The sequence below is a fragment of the Chelonoidis abingdonii genome, chromosome 8, assembly GCF_003597395.2.
Source record: "Chelonoidis abingdonii isolate Lonesome George chromosome 8, CheloAbing_2.0, whole genome shotgun sequence".
Lineage (NCBI taxonomy): Eukaryota > Metazoa > Chordata > Testudines > Testudinidae > Chelonoidis > Chelonoidis abingdonii.
This window is the reverse complement of record NC_133776.1, coordinates 4,796,764-4,816,212: the sequence shown is the minus strand read 5'-3', so window position 1 is coordinate 4,816,212 and position 19,449 is coordinate 4,796,764. Positions and strand designations below refer to the sequence as shown.

The 19,449-nt window shown below is 46.5% G+C and overlaps 1 protein-coding gene across 7 annotated transcripts in view; it reads left to right on the top strand.

Moving 5' to 3' along the window:
* Positions 1-19,449, top strand: part of LPP (LIM domain containing preferred translocation partner in lipoma) — a 454,652-nt gene that overhangs the window by 44,734 nt on the left and 390,469 nt on the right. Inside the window, exon 2 of one of the 7 annotated variants that reach the window (XM_032777315.2) lies at positions 13,257-13,326. The exons of the other annotated variants lie outside the window; for them this stretch is intronic. The gene's annotated coding sequence lies outside the window, so the exon portion shown is untranslated. The remainder of the gene's footprint in view (positions 1-13,256; positions 13,327-19,449) is intronic. 7 annotated transcript variants of the gene reach the window in all.

Sequence of the window (19,449 nt, the reverse complement as noted above, 5' to 3'; positions counted from 1 at the left end):
CACTAGGGTGCTTTTAGTTTGGCCCAGTTAGTGTGCAGCCAGCATGATGGTGCACTTAAGAAGTCACACTCCTCTGGGGTGCATTGCTGCGCTGTGTAGACAAGTCCTGGGACCTCTTCAAGGTTGCTGATTTTCAGAAAGTGCCGAGACCACCTTCAGGTGTCTCAAGCTGGGCACCGCAAAAATGAAGCCTCCAGAATCACTAGTCACTTTTGAAAACCGTAGCCCCAAAGTTCAGCTGCTTGAAAAAGCCACTTTGTAGTGGGTCATGGAATTTTTTCCTCATCTCTTCAGCTGTGTAACCTTGCCCAATAGTCAATTACACATATGATAGTGTTGCAGAATAACACACACAGTCACTGTATATACTACAGTAGGAGTTGGTCACTGGCCAGCTAAAACATTCAGCACAGGGCAAGCAAGCAGGTTGCTTTTAAAAGCAGTCGATGTTCTGTACTAACACAGCGTATAATGAAGCCTGCAGGTTTACAGCATGTAATGTGATATGTAGTGTGTTAATCAGGATAGCGGATGGGTAAGTGCTGTTAAAAAGTATCGTAACATTCTAGGATCATTTAACTCCTGAAACATGAAACAGCGCCTAGCACGGTGGAGTCCTGGTCTGTGGCTGGGGTCCCTAGATGCTACCACAATCCAAATAGTTAATAGTTGTAATCATAACAATGAATGTTTTGGGTTGTGGTCCTGGTGTTGATCCTGACTAGCTGTGTGACTTTGGGCAAGTCCTTAATGGTCAGAGCACCTGCAGCTCCTGCATACTTAGGCAGCTTTCTGGGGGCTCAGTGCTTCAGATTGCTTAAACTCTGTGCCTTATTTCCCCGTCTTTAAAGTGGGGCTAATAACTTCCCTCATAATGCACTTCGAGCTCTTCAACCAACGGCATTGTCAGCCTGACCCTCTACTACTAGGGTACGTCTGCATGGCGAAAAAGACACTCGGCAGCAAGTCTCAGACCACAGGCCCGCTGACTTGAGCTTGTGGAGTTAAAAACAGCCGTGGAGATGTGTGAGTTCGGGCTGGAGCCCAGCTCTCAAACCTGGTGAGAGGCGCTGAGCCCACACGTCTAGATGGCTATTTTTAGCCCTGCGTGGAGAGGCTGAGTCAGTTGACGCTGGCTCTGAGACTTGCTGCTGCAGGGTTTTTTTTGTTTTCTTTTTGCGGTGTCGAGGTACCCTTGGAGTCTGCAAATATATTGCCATTGGGAGCAGGTTCTAAAGAAGGGCAATGTGTGACTACTTGTCTCCTAGTGTTGTTGAATCAAGGTAATGTTTTCAGAGCAGTGTGTTTCAAATCCATGAGCATGTTCAACGTGTTGTGATCTGGAAGCTCCTTTGATATCTAGCCTCTCTACTTTTGTGTTTGTAAGTTGCTTTCTTGGAGGAAGATGCTTATAGACTTGTCCATGCCATTGGGCATTCGGATCTTTAGAGAACAGGGAGCTATCTCTTTGCAGTTCAAACAGCAGTGTGAAGGGGACATTTTTCAAAAGTTGCCATTATAACTGCACTGACCAGTCCGATTGGTAGGTACAAGGCAGCTTACTCCTACCTCTACCTCTTTTTGCCTGTGGACGTTGTCATGTGGAAATGTATGGGCTAGGTGTGCTACCTTTCTAATGGCTGGTAACTGGACCCCCAAGGCCCTGCCCCCTGTTCCGCCCCTTTCCCCCAAGATTAAAAAAATGGACATCAGGGCTTGTCAAATGGCACCTGGACACACAAGCCAAAACCCGGGCTGTCCAGGTGAAAACTGAATGGATGGGCGAATCGTCAGATTCCATTTGGAATGCTTGTTCTTAAAAATTCCTAGTTTGGTCAATGCTGAAGTTTAGAGAGGTGCACTTGGATAGGAGGGAGGCTATTTTTTGTGTTGTGTTCTTCATTTGCTGGATGATTGCTTTGTCTACGAGTGCCCTGAATTGATTTCTAGTTTCCTGCTAATCAGTGAGCCGGCAATTACTACCGCCTCTGATTGCAGCAGTGATGCCAAGGAGAGCTTTCATGTCCCTGAAGGTTGTGCACTCGAATCCCTTCCTTTCTCAGTGTACAATTTGACTATGGCCGGGGGCTTTTACAGCTTTGCCCGAAGGGTTTAGATGAGGGTCCTGATAACACAATACATTGTTATCGTATATGGCGGCTGACGTACAAACTACATCTGTAACACTGGGTTAGTTATCAGTTAATTCTATGTGGAGCAGCACGCAAGGGCTAAGAACTGTCTGGGTTTTTTTCAACGAAATGTCATTGATCAGAAAACTTCGATGTGCCAGAACAAACCTGTTGTGGAAATGTATTGGTTTTGCCAAAACTGTTGTGGGGAAGGCTGTTCAGCACTGGGTTGGAATTTCTGAACAGCCACAGAGAGAGGGATCCCAGAATAGCCAGGAGCCTGTGGTCGGGGCCTTCACATGGGAAGTGGGAGACCCAGGTTCGACTCCCTGCTCTGAATCAGGCAGAGCCCCACACGGGGTGTAGGGAAGGTCGTTTCTGGTGGTAGGAGCTGTGAAGGAGAAATCTCAAAATGGCTGTTGAAGCTACAGAGACCAAGGGCTAGTCTTGGAGCTAGTCCGGAACAGGCCCATGAAGGATTTTCAAAGCAAAGAGGGCGTTTGAGAAAGAAGAGTTTGAAATGGATGAGTTGTTGGAGTTTTTGTAGGTTGGGGCATGTCTGAGAAGTGGGCAGAGGCTAAGGTCCAAAGACCTGGGTCTGAAGGAGGCCAGAGAGCAGGGAGTTGCTGTAACATAACCCTAAGCCTTGGAGTATCTTCTTTTAAGATAAGGAACCAGCTGATTATATGAACTCTGTCAACTGTCTTGTGAGCACTCTTGGCCAAGGATCTCATGCTGCTGACGGTCAAGGGACACTGATTCTGTTGGGTGACTGCTTCATCATTCGGAGACTTTCGGTGCCAAAGTAGCCAGCCAGTTATTTTCGTCAGCTCAGCGCTGACCGAGGGATTGGATGTTCATCTTCCAAAGTGACTTTTGCTTCAGGCTTATGGGTTTTTTGTGGGAGTTTGGCTCTACCGTTCACCCCGGGGCCAGTGTTGTACACACAACCGTTCCGTTCTCATCTTCTCATTCCGATGCACGCCAAAAAATCCAAAGCTGGGTTTCAAATAGTAAGATTTGTGGGCCAGATTCTCAGTTGGTAGAAATCAATGTGGGGTTGAGTGGAGCTACCCCGACTTACACTGGCTGAGGATCCAGCCTTGTGTATTTGCTATCCCAAAATCTTAATGAAAATGGAGTGAAAATGGGGTCTGAGGTGGAGGTTGAAAATAACACAGTCTAGTCTTTTCTAGCTGTGGATAAGTGTGCGCTCACACAAGCTTCTGCGGGTCTCAGGGTTGGAGGTTGTGGGTTAGCAATATTGGTAAAGCTCTTACTTCATTCACCTCCCCTTCTCAGCCATTTGTGAAGAATGTTGATAAATGTAAGTAATAGTCCAGGAGATAAGAGATAAGGAGAAATAGTCTTGCAGTAACCAGCTTTAGATTAGCATGCTGCGGAGAAAGCAAACATAAAGTGGGCTTAATGTTGGCAGCACATGCAGAGCTATCTTGGAATGCTGATATTATTTATTTATCATTTACACAGCCCTGTACACTTATATGGCACTTTACAAACAGAGGAAGGCCCTTGTCTCGGAGAGTTTGCAATCGCAGCTAGAGGGGGTCCAGGTGAGAGAGGGTGTGGGTGGACTGCCGGAGAGGAAAGCAAGATAAGGTGGGTTGCTGGAAAAAGGGACTTCGGTGGCAGGGGATTTGTAGGCAGCGGAGCCTTAGGAGAAATGGCTGGAGGTTGGAAGCTGCCAGAGGAAAGCGAGGAAAGGCAGTGTAAGGAAAGGAGATTGAGAGGCTGGGCAGGGAGCGAGAGGGGAAAGGGGAGTGCTGAGAAGAGCAGCAAAAATGACGACTGGGCTGGGAGAGGGCTCAGACTTGGGAGGAAAGAGTGGAATTTTAAGTATGTACTGAAGAGTGCAGCTTCATAATAATTTAGTAGCAGCTGAGTTTAAAACATCTTAAATTGCCAGTTATCTCGACTCCTTTCTTTTGGTCTGCAATATTATTTTTTGAGGGGGGAGGGGAGGATGAGGAGATGAGTCATTTCCAAAACTGAGCGGTACAGAGCATTCTGTTTCATATTCGGCACGCTGCAGTTGGAAGGCTTCTTCCTGGGTGTGGTGTGCAACAGAAGCTGCCTTCAGTAGGAGTAGGGTGGCACTCGGGTGGGTGCGTGTGGCTGGCCCAGGAAAGTGTCTTCCTGCTGTCAGGTGCCAGCCTTGTGCTTGGGCTGTCGGAGATGCAGCACAGAGGGTGCCTCGGAGGAGTCCGTGAAGAGGCCCCCGCATGGCTGTCGGGAGACTGTGCCTAGCTCAGTGCACGCCGCAGCCTTGCCTGACTGGAGGAGCCATGTCTAGATCTGGAGATGGTCGAAAACATCCTGAGGCACTTGCCAGCCACCTCTCAGAGACAGTGTCACTCTTAACCCTTTGCAGCTACTTGGCCGTGCATTCTCGCTGTGCAGCCTCAGTGTCTGCCTTCCCGGGTGACGGTGGTGAGATGAACATTTTAAGTTCTGTCTTAGGGCCCCTGTTACCCTTGGTGTCTGTGTTTTTCCTCCTAACACCTCTCTGAGGTGGGGACGTGCTATTATCCCATTTGCTTGGTGGGGGGCTGAAGTGTGGAGAGAACAAGTGACTTGCCCAGGGTCACACAGAAAGTCTGTGTCAGAGCTAGGAACTGAACCCAGCTCTTCTGAGCCCCGGCTGGTGAGACAGAGCTAAATATACAGGCAGTCCTTGACTTTACAACGTTCGACTTAAGAGGAGTGGCACTTACGATGTTTCTGTATTGACATCCTGATTTGACTTACTGCCATTGGTTTCGACTGAAGTACTCTCGGTCCTGCACTGGATTGGATTGTGGTTCTGAGTTACAGCGTTTTGACTTAACGATGCAATTTTCAGGAACCAATTGTGTCGTAAGTCTGAGGACTGCCTGTAACTTATGCAGGTTTATGCATGTCTTTCTCTTTCTGAATGGGAGGTGATGGAAGAGAAATGCGCAGTTCAGAACCTCCAGCTGTGCAGAGCCACTGGACTGTGCCTCTCCTAAATTGATCTTTCTGTGACTTTCATTTACTCTGATTTTAAAGAGGCCTTATCAGTCTGGTCAGCCCCCGAAGTGTATCGTCCTTCTGCATGTAATACTAAGGCTTTGGCAGCTTTTGCTGGATTCATTGGGATTGCAGCTACCCAACCACATCTATGGACACCTGAACTTCAGCAAATTGCCTGCTCCATGATCATGGTTCCCTCTTGCATTCTGTAATACAAAGAATATATGAAAACCTATCAAAAGACAGAAGAAAGCTCATCATGCTTGTTTCAGGCCTTGCTTAGGTTTTCCCACCGAAAGTCATTCTTCTTTGTGTAAGCTGTTCATCTCTCAGGATCAGGAGGGAAATTTCCCCGATGTGCTGCCTTGCACATTGAATAGGATGTGTAGTTATTTCATCTTCATTTGAGCCATGAGACATTGAGCTGAGCCAGAGACAAAGTACTTGATAAGACCAACATTCTGAACTGCCATGACAAATCCTAGTTCCTGTGATTACTACAAGAATATTTCTGTGGTGATCTTGACTGACTGACTATTATTCGCACACCTGTCACGAGGTGCAAATAAGGCCTCAGATACTGTCATTAAGCCAGACTAAGGAAGAGATCACTCCCAAACTCAAACTCGCTAGGTTTGCGAGGAAGGATTGATGACCTCAGAGGGGCCCACAGTTGCCAAATTTGGCTGTTTCTAAGCTGATGAAGCAGAAACTGAACTTTATTGGATCCAAAGCACACAAGGACTGTTTAACAAGCAAATAAAGACTGGGGAGAAAAAGAGAGAAGCCCAAAAGTGGCTTTGGGTGTTTTTTAAGTGGTAAAAATTGGAAACTCTACATGTAGATAATTAACTTCCATTTTTGCTATTTGAACAGAGCTGTATTTAACAGATAGGTAATCAGCTCCTGTGGAAAAGGTTCCAGTGACTCTGTACTCTGCATCTTTAATGACCTCTCCTGCTTAAGTATCTGTACTGAGAGCCGTCTTGCCGAGGATGGCATTTTCAGAGAAGGCACCAGCCCCTGCACTTGTGGGTGCAAATAGGTGTGTGTAGTAAACACACACGTAGGTGGACAATTTCACCTGTCATGCAGTGAGGCCAAAGGCAGACATGTCGTTACCCTGACTTCAGTGGACTGTTATTTGGCCTTCAGTGTTGGGGGGATGTGTGTGCATACGTTTGTTTCTGAGTGGGAGGTGATGGGAGGGAAATGTGGCGTTCAGAGCCTCCAGTGGTGGAGGGCTATGAAGCAGATTAGTAATAAAAATGTTCAAAACTACTCTGTCAAACATTTCTGAAATGGGATATGTATGTGGCATAAAATGGGAGTTGATGTCATGCAATGCAAACATTTTACTGAAAGCTTGACACAGAGACGTTTCTTCCTTAAATGCATTTACTCCGTCTCGGGGAAATGCTCTTGTCGCTTGTGAGTGCTGGAATTTGTGTCCCAATCTCATCTTGCCACGTGATGTCTTCCTTCCCCTAGTAAAAACACAGAGTTGGTTGGACCCCCTCAGCCTAGAGACCAAGTGTGTGTTAATTTGCCCTACGAAAACACGTAAGTCGGTGCTTATTTGTCTCTGAATCATTGTCCTTGTAGCCTTGAATAATGTTCACATCAACCCCATGGAGCTGATCCAAGCAATCATTTCCAGCACAGCCAACAGCAATAGAGTCAGATTCTTGCCCAACCCTGGATGACAGAAACAACAAAGAAAGAAGAGAAAAGAGACACATCTTTTTTTCCTCTCTCTAAAAGTCTGTTTCCTCAAAACCTTGTTTTCACAGAAGACTCTGTATTTCCTAGAGTCAACATTTCCATGTCTGACACACACACACACACACACACAAAAATTAAATTGCAGAAAGGCAGCATGTGGTCTGGCGTGCTGCCAGGCAGAGCACGCTCTTTGGGGTTATTATTAGGCAGATAACTGTATCAAGAGCTGAAGCGTCATCTTGTCTCTGAAGGCTGCAGCACTCCGTGTTTGAAATGCTGATATGTTTGAGACTTATGAGAAAATCTATTGTACTTTCTCCAATAACTTTTTGCAGCAGTAACTCGATGTCATAGGCATTCCTGGGGGAGATGAGAGCAGCTCCATTGAGGTCCACAGCTAGAATTGAGGTTGCAGAACAACGTCCTTTATTGCCCACTGCTTTTACCTGCTCCTAATGTTAATAAAAACACACACAGCTGGGCTGGAATCTTACATGCTTGGAGCTTAATGTACCCTGTGGTGAATTAAGTTCTTGCAGACCTCATGGTAGATACAGGGTGGACTCAAGAAGAGATTGTGGGGAGTAGAAGTTAGTGGCTTTATGGATAAATTCAGAGAATGATATTCTGTGTATAAGAGGCATCCGAAAGAATGCTATGGGAGAAACAGAACATTGAATCTGGCATCAGCAGTGTAGCAGAGAGGGTAGGGGGATGAGGAAGAAAAGATGAGCGGATTAGCAAGAAGGGATAGAGTTGTGAAGGGCCTTGGAAGTCATGACATGAAGCTTGCTATGACAGAAGAGTGGGGAGCCAGTGGAGGGATTCACAGCACAAGGTAATGTGTTCAGAATCGCAGGCCAGGAAAGTTCTTACAAAGTGCTATGAGATCTTCAGAATCATGTCTCTGTAACATTGCTAGATTTGGTTTGTCTCTCTGTACTATCTATATCTGCCTAGGTCTATATATAACACACCAGTGGGAGGTATTTTGGCTGATGCACTCACAGTTTTGAGCCACAGCGAGAGATTTAAAAATATCTTCCTGTTCTAGGAACATACACCGTGACAGATGTCATCCAGAGGGGGAGTGGCTTCCGAAAAGGGAACACAACATTAGTACTACGAGCGTCAGTATTCTAGTCGACGACTTATTACTTAGATAGCACCACAAGATGTGTGAGTTCCATGATTTCTGCCTGTCAGAATTTTTTCACACATCCAGTCAGGCAGCATCTGTCTCTCCTCTCTCTAAGTTGCTCTTTCATTCCTAATGAACTTTCCTAGGGTTTCTAAGTAGAAGCCTGGCAATAAACAAACACAGACAATGGGTGAGCCAGGAGTTCATTGTTGTTTATATTGCAGTAGCACCCAGACTCTCTCCCAGGGTCGAGGCCCTCTAATTCACTGCCTCAAGGTTATTATTTTATGGTAGCCTGTCGTCTAGTGGTCCCATTTGAGATCATGGCACCATCGTGCCAGGCAATGTTACAAACACCTGGTAAGAGACAGTCTCAGCATCAGTGGGTGAACCGGGAGGACCAGTTTTTGTCTGTCCTCCATGCAGAGGTGTAGGAGTATGTGTCTGCTACCTAGCATTGCAGAGCATGCATAGTGCAGCTGGAACATTGAGAAAGCAAGTTCTGCTGCATGCGTGCAAACAGCAATGGGCGACATTCTCTTCTGGAGATGTTCTTGTCCTATGCTCATCGCTGAAGCATCTGAGTGCCTTCTAAACAACGTGACTATATACCTGGGGCATGTTTTGTTCTCTCATCCTCTCCCAGGGTGGGAAAAGGGTGTGCAGGAGAGTGACTTGTTTTGGTAGGGTATCTTTTTTTTAAATGTATATGTTGCTATGTATTTATGCTAGAGAAGGCGGCAAGGCCAAAGGCTTATAACTTAGCCAAACCAGGATGGATCTTTTTAGATTGTAAAGGATGGATCTTTGTAGATTGTGTTTTGTCATTCTATAGCACTTGGTTCAATGGAGTGCTGCAGGTCCATGACTGCAGTGTTTAGGGTCTATGGAAATACAGAGGATAATAACAAAGATCATAAAAGGCATATTTGACCCCAGAACCACCTACCCGTCTAATTGCTACGCCAGACTACGGTGGTGGAAGAGTTGTTTAAAATCTACAGTCATGGCATCAAAATCTCCTCATACGTGCTTGGGGGGGAGGGCAGCTGTCCTGTACTGACCTCAGCCAAAGTCAGCCTGCTCTTCCTCTGCCTTGGTCACTAATGAGGAGGTTTTGGATGTTGGTTCAAACACCAAGCTCTGGTGAAAATATTTGCTGTGTCCTTCCACTCCCACGTTGAGGGTGGGAATGGAAAAGGGTTTAATAAATCAGCACAGGAGAATTAATAAAAGGCAGGGACACATGCACTCTACTCCAAGATACATGCACTCGACTCCAAGATTCTGTCTGTATCTTGGAGCTGAATGCATGTGTCCCTCCCTTTTATTAATTAATTTATTAATTTCCAGGTTGGAAAAGTCCCAGAGAGGCTTCTGAATTTCCCAGGGTTGGTCTCTTACCTGCCCAGCTTGGTGTTTCCAGCCATAGACTTCCCTTTTCCCTTCCTGTCTGCCCACAGGCTGGCTGGTGCACGGGAGCAGCTGGCAATATGGCTTGGAGACGCAGCTCTGGGAGAATGGCATGCCATCCCAGCTGTCCCAGAATCTTGGGAGTCAGAGATGGAAGAGTCTCATTATGCCCATCTCCATACCTGGATAGGACCCTTCCCGATAAGATGCTTTTGAGTGTTTGTTCAGTTTAACTGTATGGGTCACTAGCAAAGGCACTGTCAGATGCAGGCTGCTTTGTGGGCCAGAAAGTTTGACTGCCCTTGCGAATGAATGTCTTTCATGGAAGGCTTTGCCTTTCAGATGCTTCTCATCTACATTTATTTTAAGAGTGGGATCATTATAACCACTGAGAGAAGAGAGGTGGGTATAGCATGTGACTTAATGTCATACTACAGTCAACAACCCATCAAGCCCCCTGTTCCAGATAGCTGCTTGGGTTTGCCTTATACGGAGCCGTGTGTTTATTTGCTGACATTTTTCCTGCTATTGCAGTTAATTCATAGAAAAACAAGATGCAGAGAGAAGCATTTGGAAGACGTCACTACCCAGATAGGACATGCTGCAAAGTTAGATGAGCTGTAGAGGCCTCATAACCTTGAGAAGTGGCCATTTCTCTTTCGTATATTATCTAATGCTGTCTGTGTATTCTGACCTTGTAAAAGCTGAAACATCGGTGGCATGACCCGGAGTGACAGTGACAACGGATTAAAAACAAATACATAGAAAGCTTTGAGAGCGTGGGCGTCATTGGAAGAACAGAAGGGTGGAAAATATTTCTGGGTTGGTATCATAGGAAGCAGCTAAAGCATCAACATGAAAGATGAGTAAAAGGAAAGCAGGGTAGGACATCTAAATAACAGGAGCCTGGTGGTGGTGTATGTCTCCCCCCGTCTTCTGCCTCTGTACGGAGCTCTGTAGCAGCTGTTGGAACTACAGTACATACTGTACATTCTCCTGCTCTGGAAGCACATGATGTAACCCGTCCTCTTGTACATTGTAGGAGGGGACGTCACACTAGGAAATAAATGTGGTGATGGCAGTTTTATGTTTCACTTTTGGGCACATAACGTAACAGATATGTAATTATTGAGACACCCATAAAGTCTCTTTGTTTTTCCACTCTTCTTTTAGTTAGGCATGGCATGCATGCGCTGGTGTATCTGTTCAGGCTATCTGCAGGATCTGCCTCTTTGCCCAGTAACCTAAAACGCTTCGTGTGAAGATAATACTTTAGTCCCCCTCCTCTCGTCTGTGTGTGTATTGTATCAGTGACAGCCAGCGCTGTACCTAGATACAAGAGACTATGTGTGCATATGTGTGTGTGTGTGCGTAGATATGTAACATGAGTTGGCCTACATTAACAAATCCATGCACCTGAGTGGGAAATATTAGCCAGCGTCATAATTAGAATAGCTTTAAAGGGACATCAACTGAAATCGAGCCCCTAATTCATGCTTTGTACAAATGAGTTGCTGTATAAAATTTAAGAGCAATAGAAATGTTTCTCTGGTTTATTTTTTAAATGTCCCAGTGAAAATCCTCCGCTTTAAAATATCCCCTTACAATGTTTGAGATCCAGGGATCCTGGCATTAAGAATCTGAAAGTGAACGTAACATCACTGATGGCTATTTTCCAAGCTGAGGAAAATCCAAAAAAGCAAACGAAGGCCCTGATTCGGGAAAGCATCTGTATTCGGGAAGGACTCTTAAAGTCCTGTTGAAGTCAGTCAGACTTAGGCACGTGATTTTAATAGTCTTCCTGACTTGGGGCCTTAGAGCATAAATAATACCAAGCAAACTGGATTTTAAAGTTTTTCGCTGCTAGTACTCAGAAGATCTTCAGTGCTGCCAGCTCTCCTGATTTTATCGCTAGTCTCACTATATTTTGGGGTGTTTCTTTAAAGCCCCAGTGCCTGGAGTCATGTGATTATTTGAATAAAAGCTGAGATTCTTAAATAAAGTAAGTTTCTGGCCCTCCTGATTGTGTAGAAAATGTGAAAACATGAATCGTAAAGGCTCCCTTCCTGTATTCATTTAAAAATGGCTTTATTATTAAGCTAGTCTCGCTAATTCTGGGGGCCAGGCTCATGATTTTTGAACCCTCGAGGTTGGCTATCAGAGTAAGAGAGGTAAATACATTTATTTGGAATGTGTGATTTTAGTAGTGGAATGTGTCCCTATAAATTGAGAAAGCCGATGACTTCTTATATTTATTTAAAGCGTGACAGAGCTCACGTTTTTGTGAGAGTTGCAGGGCATCAGTTACTTTTTCTGTGTGCTCCAGAGAACACAAATGTAAGTCGGGTACAACAGACAACATTGAACAGTTAAAATTTCAGTTTTTTTTTTTTTATGCCTACAAAGGTTTCTTGAGAGATGAGATGTTGCTATAAAAAGCTGGATGCTATTGGTTCTAGTAGAGAAGGTTAGTCCAGCCATTTAGGGCAGTAGCTTTCGAAGCCAGCCTGCCTGCCGTCCATTGCCCATTTTGGCTTGAGACCCTTCAACGTGAATAGACTGAGTGAGTGACAAAGGGTGCACGCAGTCTGCTGCGTAAAGCGAGAACACAAGCGTGTTGGATAATCAAACCGATGTCTCACCTGCTTTGCAGATGCCATTTAAAGAACGACATCCTCCCTGATCCTGAAAACACTTATCCCCTCTGACCCCGGAGGGCTTGCGGTGTTGGCTAATATCCAAGACTTTCTGCTTGGCTTGCAGCAATCAGGAGTGGATTTCAGTGAGCTCGGGGCAAACTCCTAGATGTGAGTGGTCTGCAGCTGTATGTTGTGGTGAGGTTATATCTCTGCATGGTTGGCACTTGCTGGAATGAAGGATATTACTGTTGTGCATTACTGTGTGTGTCTGCTGGCCCGCTAAAATGGCCTGCCAAGCTCTCAGCTCCTGACTGGTGAGGCAGAGGCAGCTGTTGAGAATGAAGTTGTTTGGTCTGCAGCACGGCACAAATTTTCCAGCTTCTGATCCCGTGTAGTTTTCCCCACCAGCCCTAACTGCTCAGGCAGCAGATTGGCACTGAAGACTCTCCTAGGATAAAGGGGATGTGAATGGCATTAGATCCTTAACTAGGGTGACTCCTACTCATGTGCCAGTGATCAACGATGGGCTGAGAAGGAAATGTCATTGTCTTTCGCTCACACTCTGGGATATCTGCAGGGGTCTTCTGAGCAGGTGTGTGTCTCCTCTGAAGCACTGAGCTGGGATTACTCATTAGTGCCAAAGAGGCAGTGTGGCCTAGTGGGCAGAGCACTGCACTGCACTGGGACTCAGGAGACTTAGGTTCTACTCCCACTGGCCTGCTGGGTAACTTTGAGCAAGTCACATCCCCCCTCTGGGGCTCAGTTTCCCCATCTCAAGATGGGGATGATACCGATCTCCTTTGTAAAGCGCTTTGAGATCTATAGATGAGCATTGTGATAGCGGTGTTGCTTTGATTGCATGGGGGTGGGCATTGTTGGAATTCAGTCCTTCCCAAGGCTCTGTTCTTTTTGGACTGTTATTTAAATAGCCCAGCTCCATCTTCCGCAATCTGCTCCCTCCCTAAACCCATTTAATCTAGCTTTCTGTGGGTAGGTTATATTACTGCTGCCTGGGTCCCAGTGGGTCCCTACTGTCGGTTATTAGGGGAGTTCAACAGGTGTCCTTCCTGCTCCTTCTCATAAACCGTTTCCTAAAACCCATATGACACACCCAGCCCTGCTTTGAACACTGACCTTTGGTCAGGCAAGTAAGACACAGGTTAAATAGTAACAGAAACAACAGAAAACGAGGTGGAGAAGATAATGAAAGTCCCGGGCCGTCTACAGCTACACATATGGAGCCAGCCAAAAAAATAAAGCGGTAAGAAAATAGGACAACGCATACTTGAAGTTTGGATCGGATGAGTACCCATTGCCTCAGTGTGTTCTAATATAACTGTTGTTTTATATTTTTATTTACAATATTTGATTCTTTTCTTATTAGGATAGAATAGGGTTGGATCTTACACGGCACAGAAATTCAGATTTTACTCTTGCAAATAATGAAAACACAATATAGTATTTAAAGTTGGACAACTGTTTTGTTTTAAAATCAACAAACAACACAATGAGTTTTTAACAATTTTGTTAACATTGTTGTGTTGCTTATTTTTCAATTTTATGTGTTGATACATTGTGTTTTACCTCTTTGAACACCACAGTTGGCTCTTGACATTTTTTTAAAGAGCAGGTTTAGTAAAACTGTTTGGCTTCAAAGATCTGGAAGCATGTCTTTTAGTGCACGCTGCTAGGGATTTCTGTGGTGACAGTTGTTTACATTAAAAGGAGAGGGAAACCTGGATATTGTTTGTTTGCAATGTTATAGTTTATAACCCTATAACCCTAAGTCACAGCTACATTGGACAGGTCACGTCAGCCGCGTGACGCCAACAGAATCCCCCACCAGCTTCTGCATGGTGAGCTTTCCCAGGGCATCCGGCATGTAGGTCGTCCACGGAAACGTTACAAGGACACCATCAAAGCCAATCTGCAGTACAGCAGTGTCAAACCTAGGGACCTTGAGGACGCTGCCAGCGACAGAACACAGTGGCGTGCAACAGTCAGAAATACCTGCATCGCCTTTGAGGAAGACTGCTGCCGGCGTCTACAAGAGGCACGTGAACGATGTCACAGAGCATCAGCAGCGCACAATCCACTAACCGCGAACTTCCCATGCACCATCTGCAGCAAAATGTGCACCTCTAGAATTGGCTTGTACAGTCATCAGAGGGCACACCACGAGATCAACAATAGATGATCTGCACAGATTTGTCATCATTGGATCGATGGACTACCAAGAAGAGTTTATATGTATGTAAACATTACAATGGATGTTCCTCGAGAAGTGCTAATAGTGGGCTGCAGGGCCTGTGGCAGCTGCACAGCTGGGCCTCAGGGAAAAAAAGTTTGGGAACACCAGCCACAAGCAACAAATGTGGATGTTTTTGCTCCTAGGGGTAGCAAAAAGATAAACCTCAGCTGGTTAAAGCAAACTGCCAGGTGCATTAGGTTTCACTTCTAGGCTGCAGGTTCAAGTCCAGCCCAGATCAATACTGACCAAAAGTCAATGTCTTATAGATTTCAAGGGCTGATTGGACCATTGTGATCATCTCGCTGATCTGTATAACCCAGGCCAGAGAACTTCCCAGAATAATTCCTCTGGAACTAGAGCATATCTTAAAAAATCCCAGTCTTGAATAATGTGGGATTGAAAACAGAGGCAAAAAGAAGTGAAGTGACTTGCCTTGTGTCACAGAGCAGGTTGGTGGAAAAGCTGGGAAGAGATGGCAGATCTCTTGCCTCTCAGCCCAATGCCCTGCCCACTAGCCTGCAGGATCTCGCCTGTGTTTGGCGAACTTTTGTGAAAAGACTTTGGTTTCTTTGTGGACAGGTGTTTACATCAAAACAAGCACTTTCTCAGGCTCCTTGTTTGACATATTCAGCCAAGAGGCAAAGGGCTGAATGGTACCTGGAGACCAAACTATCGCCTGCTTTCTTCCAGAGGAGGTGCCTCCTGCTTATGTTTTAAGGCATGTTGAGCTGAGCCTGTGCTGTGTATTCTGTCACTAATAGGGCTTCAGTCTTCCCCTTCCCTGAGCTCTGAACCACATGCACAGACATGTAAATACATGGTAAGGATGACATCACCTTAAGACCCTTGCATTCCAGGTTCCCACGGTGGGGCTGTGAGAAACGATGAAAGGTGCACGCATCCATATCTACTGGTCAGCAGCTCTTGTGCGACCCAGTGGGACGGAACCCCCAGCCTTAATGGATAAGCCAGGCGGTGACTGTGGTCTAATGGTGAGGTGTGGAAAGCACTCAGTGACCCCCCTTGTGATTACAGTGGGGACATGGACAGTGTTCTGTAAACGGAGCTAATTTCAGGACAGAAATTAAGATTGTCTTGGTTTTTGTTTTTCCTCTTAAAGGGCTCGGGGTTACAAAGTCTAAGACGAATAGGAAAGTTGGGGGGAGGAGGGGGTTGATTCATTTTCAGTTTTAAACCTTCCCCTACTGTGACATTCCAGACACACCAGCTGCCAAATGAAATGGGTGTGAGGATTAAAAAGAACCGGTCCCTGCTCAAGCATGCTCAAAAATTAAAAAGAAATGAGCCTCTGCCCCGCCAGGCTTCCAGCCTCTCCTTCAAATGACACGGGGTGAGGCCAATAGCAGGGAGGGAAAGGCGAGGGTTATGCCAGGACAATCACTCTGGTGAGGCTGGTACATGCCGAGGGCAAAGCGAACCTGACGAGCGCGGTTCCGCTGTCCAGCCTGAGCGAGGAACATGCAAACAAACAAAATGCACAAAGGGGGAAGAATGCTTGAGCCTTTGACGCATTGCTTTGGCTTTGCTAACCTGCGATGATGGTGCAGGAGCATTAAATCCCTTTCAGACCTGAGCTTGATGTTTATAGTGTCACTGCAAAATAGATTCTTTGTACTGCCTGAGGCCCTGCTCCTGCAGTTAAAGCCACGCAGCTTGTACCCTGGGGCACAGCAGGGCCTGCACGTGGTCGCAGGGTTTCAACTTGAAAGATTGGTACTGAAGTGACACGCTGTCTCTATGCTCAGTGCTGCGAACTCAAGTTCTTTTATGGGTATCCAGTTAGTACACTGGACTGGAAGCCAGGAGTCCTGGCTTCTATTCCTAGCTCTGCCACTGATCTGCTGGGTGACCCTGCCCATGTCCCTGCTGTTGTCTGTACCAGTTTCCCTTCTCACATTTCATCTGTTTGGACTGTCATCCCTTTGAGGCAAGGTCTGTCTCTTGTACTATGTGGGGGGGAGGGATAACTCCATGGTTTGAGCATTGGTCTGCTAAACCCAGGGTTGTGAGTTCAATCCTTGAGGGGGCCACATAGGGATCCGGGGCAAAAATCTGTCTGGGGATTGGTCCTGCTTTGAGCAGGGGGTTGGACTAGATGACCTCCTGAGGGCCATTCCAACCCTGATAGTCTATGATTCTATGTGCAGTGCTAGCACAATGAGCCTCCAATCTTGGCTGGGACCTTTGGGAGCTACCGTAATACACAGAATAATAATTTGAGATCATCCTCTATGTGTATTGGGTCATTTGTGCCCAGTGGGAAGCCTCCTTGGGAAGGGGAGAACTGGGCTGGGTACAATTGATTCTGTGCTCGGGGGTGGCGGGGAGCATTGACTGTCTACATAACCCTCTTAGGGGAGCTTGTAACTGTTCCAAACCCCTTGTGTCCCTGAAGCCAGGGGAGCGTCTTGTGCAGGGGTTCTCAAACTGGGGTCAGGACCCCTCGGGGTCGTAAGGTCATTACATGGGGGGTCGCAAGCTGTCCGCCTCCACCCCAAGCCCCACTTTGCCTCCAGCATGTATAATGGTGTTAATTATATTATAAAGCATTTTTAATGTATAAGGGGGGGTCGCACTCAGAGGCTTGCTATGAGAAAGGGGTCACCGCTACAAAAGTTTGCGAACCAGTACTCAAGAGAACCCGGGGGTGAGGGGGGATGCGTGGCTGTAAGTGCAGGGAGCTGAGTGAGAAATCATACCACTGCTGTGGAAACCAGAGGATCCACCAGGAATATATTGAAGCTCCTCAAATAACAGGGCAGAGGCTGGAATAGCTCCCAGGTTCCTTCTGCTGACAGAGGCAGCTCCATTGCCTTCAAAGGGAAAGAGAGAACAGGGAAAAAGAGAGCCAGGAGACTGTTTTATGACCCAGATAAAGATCACGGGTCTGGGCTAAGTTTAGGAAGATTCTCTGACATGCAGGATTAATTAGTGAATGTTTGTTCAGCTGTTTGAAGTTGGGAAGCTCCATATAAGCAGAAAGTATTGTTATTAAAACCCCAGCCTCTGTAATCATAGGAGCACAGGCATTGTGGAGGTGAATTCTTGGGGCAGACGCTTAGCAGCCCAGCGATAATGTGCACACGCTCTAATTAAGGCCTGGTCTATACTTAAAAAGTTAGGTTGACATGCTGCATAGGTCAAGGGTGTGGGTCCTCCCCACCTGACACAGCTATGCAGACCTAACCCCCAATGCAGGTCCAGTGACGTTGATAAACTAATGCCTCCATTGAAGTAGCTAAATTAGTTCAGGGAGGCGATGGTCCTACACTGAAGGGAAAAACCCCTTTCATCGGTGTAGGTTGTATCTACTCTATGGGGTTACGTGTACGTAGCTATGCTGATGTATCGTCTCCATAGTGTAGACACAGCCTGAGCATAGTTCTGTCATGTGTCTCCTTGAGTCCAACGTGATCAAGAAAAAAAGTATTTAGGAAGGGGCCTTCAGCAAGGAACTTAGTCATTAGGTGCCCATTTGCCACTGATTCTCCATCATAGGTGGATGCCTGAATCTCTTAGGCTGCTTTGAGAAGCCCAGCCTTAATTGCAGTAGCCAAACAGCTGCTGTATGAGACAAACCAGGGGCTTCTACAATCAACAGGAGGTTTGCCACTGAGTTCAGTGGGAGCAGGGGCAGGCTGTCGACGGCTGGACTGGCTGGCATTTGAAAACTGAGCACGCAAGCATGTGGGGAGAAAGTGATGCAACTTGCAATGCCACAGAAATTCATTGGACAAGAAGGAGAACTTTTGCGGGGGGGTGCTTGTATGTAAACCAGATTGAGAATACACCGACCTGTTCGTTCTCCTCTAACAAAAGTGTGACTGTACGGATAAGCTGAGGGTACGTCTACACTACAGGATTATTCTGATTTTAACATAAACCGATTTTTGAAAACGATTGTATAAAGTCGAGTGCAACGCGGCCACACAAAGCACGATAATTGGGTGGTGTGCTTCTACTGAGCTAGTGTCAATTTCTGGAGCATATTGCACTGTGGGTAGCTATCCCAATTAGTTCCTCAGTCCCCCCCCAATGGGATATCTGGTTGAAGATCCAACTGCATGGTGGTGCAAAACATTGTCGGGTGACTGGTAATATGTCGTCATCAATCCTTCCTCCTGAAAAGCACGCAACAATCATTCGCGCCCTTTTTTCCTCTGATTGTCTGGCAAGACGCCATAGCGGGCAACCATGGAAGCGTTTTGCCTTTTCTCACTGTCACCGTATGTGTACTGGATGCCGTGACAGAGCGGTATGCAGCGCTACACAACAGCATCATTTGCCTTTGCAAGGTACAGAGACGGTTACCAGTCGTTCTGTACCGTCTGCTGTGCCATTGTAAAATGGCGATGAGATGACGGTTATCAGTCGTTCTGTACTGTCTGCTGCTGTGATGGGTGCTCCTGGCTGACCTTCGCTGAGGTCGGCGGGGGCGCAAAGACAAAAAGGGAATGACTTCCCGAGTCAATCCCTTCTTTATGGTTTATCTAAAAATAGAGTAGTCCTGCCTAGAATGTGGGCAAGTGTACTAGAGAACCAGTGTACAGAGAGCACAGCCGCCGTGTCAATCCCACAGAAATGATGAGCTACAGCCATTCTAGGGTGCCCCTGCAACAACCCAACCCGTTGCTTCCCTCCTCCCCAACCCTTCTGGGCTACCATTGCAAGCCCCCCATTTTTGTGTGACGAAGTAATAAAGATGCAGGATAAAAGCACTGACTTTTAGTGAGATAAAATGAGGGGGAGCACCTCCAGCGCTATGATAGTCCAGGCAGACAAACGGTGGGGGGGAGGACCCAGCATTCCGCTGCTATGATGAGTCCAGGCCAGGACAAAGTCTTTTTTTAGACTGAAAGTGGGGGGCTGAGGAGTTCAGCCCCCATTTGCTATGATGAGGACGGTTCCAGCCGTTCTGTACGCTGCCTGGAATACTGGAATCATTCCTATTTTTACCCAGCTTCCCTGGCCGACTCACCTGAGGCCACCAGGAACACTCACGGGTGTGATGGAGGACGGCTACCAGTCCTACTGCACTGTACCATCTGCCACCGGGAAGGGAGGAGAGAGGATGCTGCTGTTCATTGGCCCCAGCCACCCGCTCTACCAGCA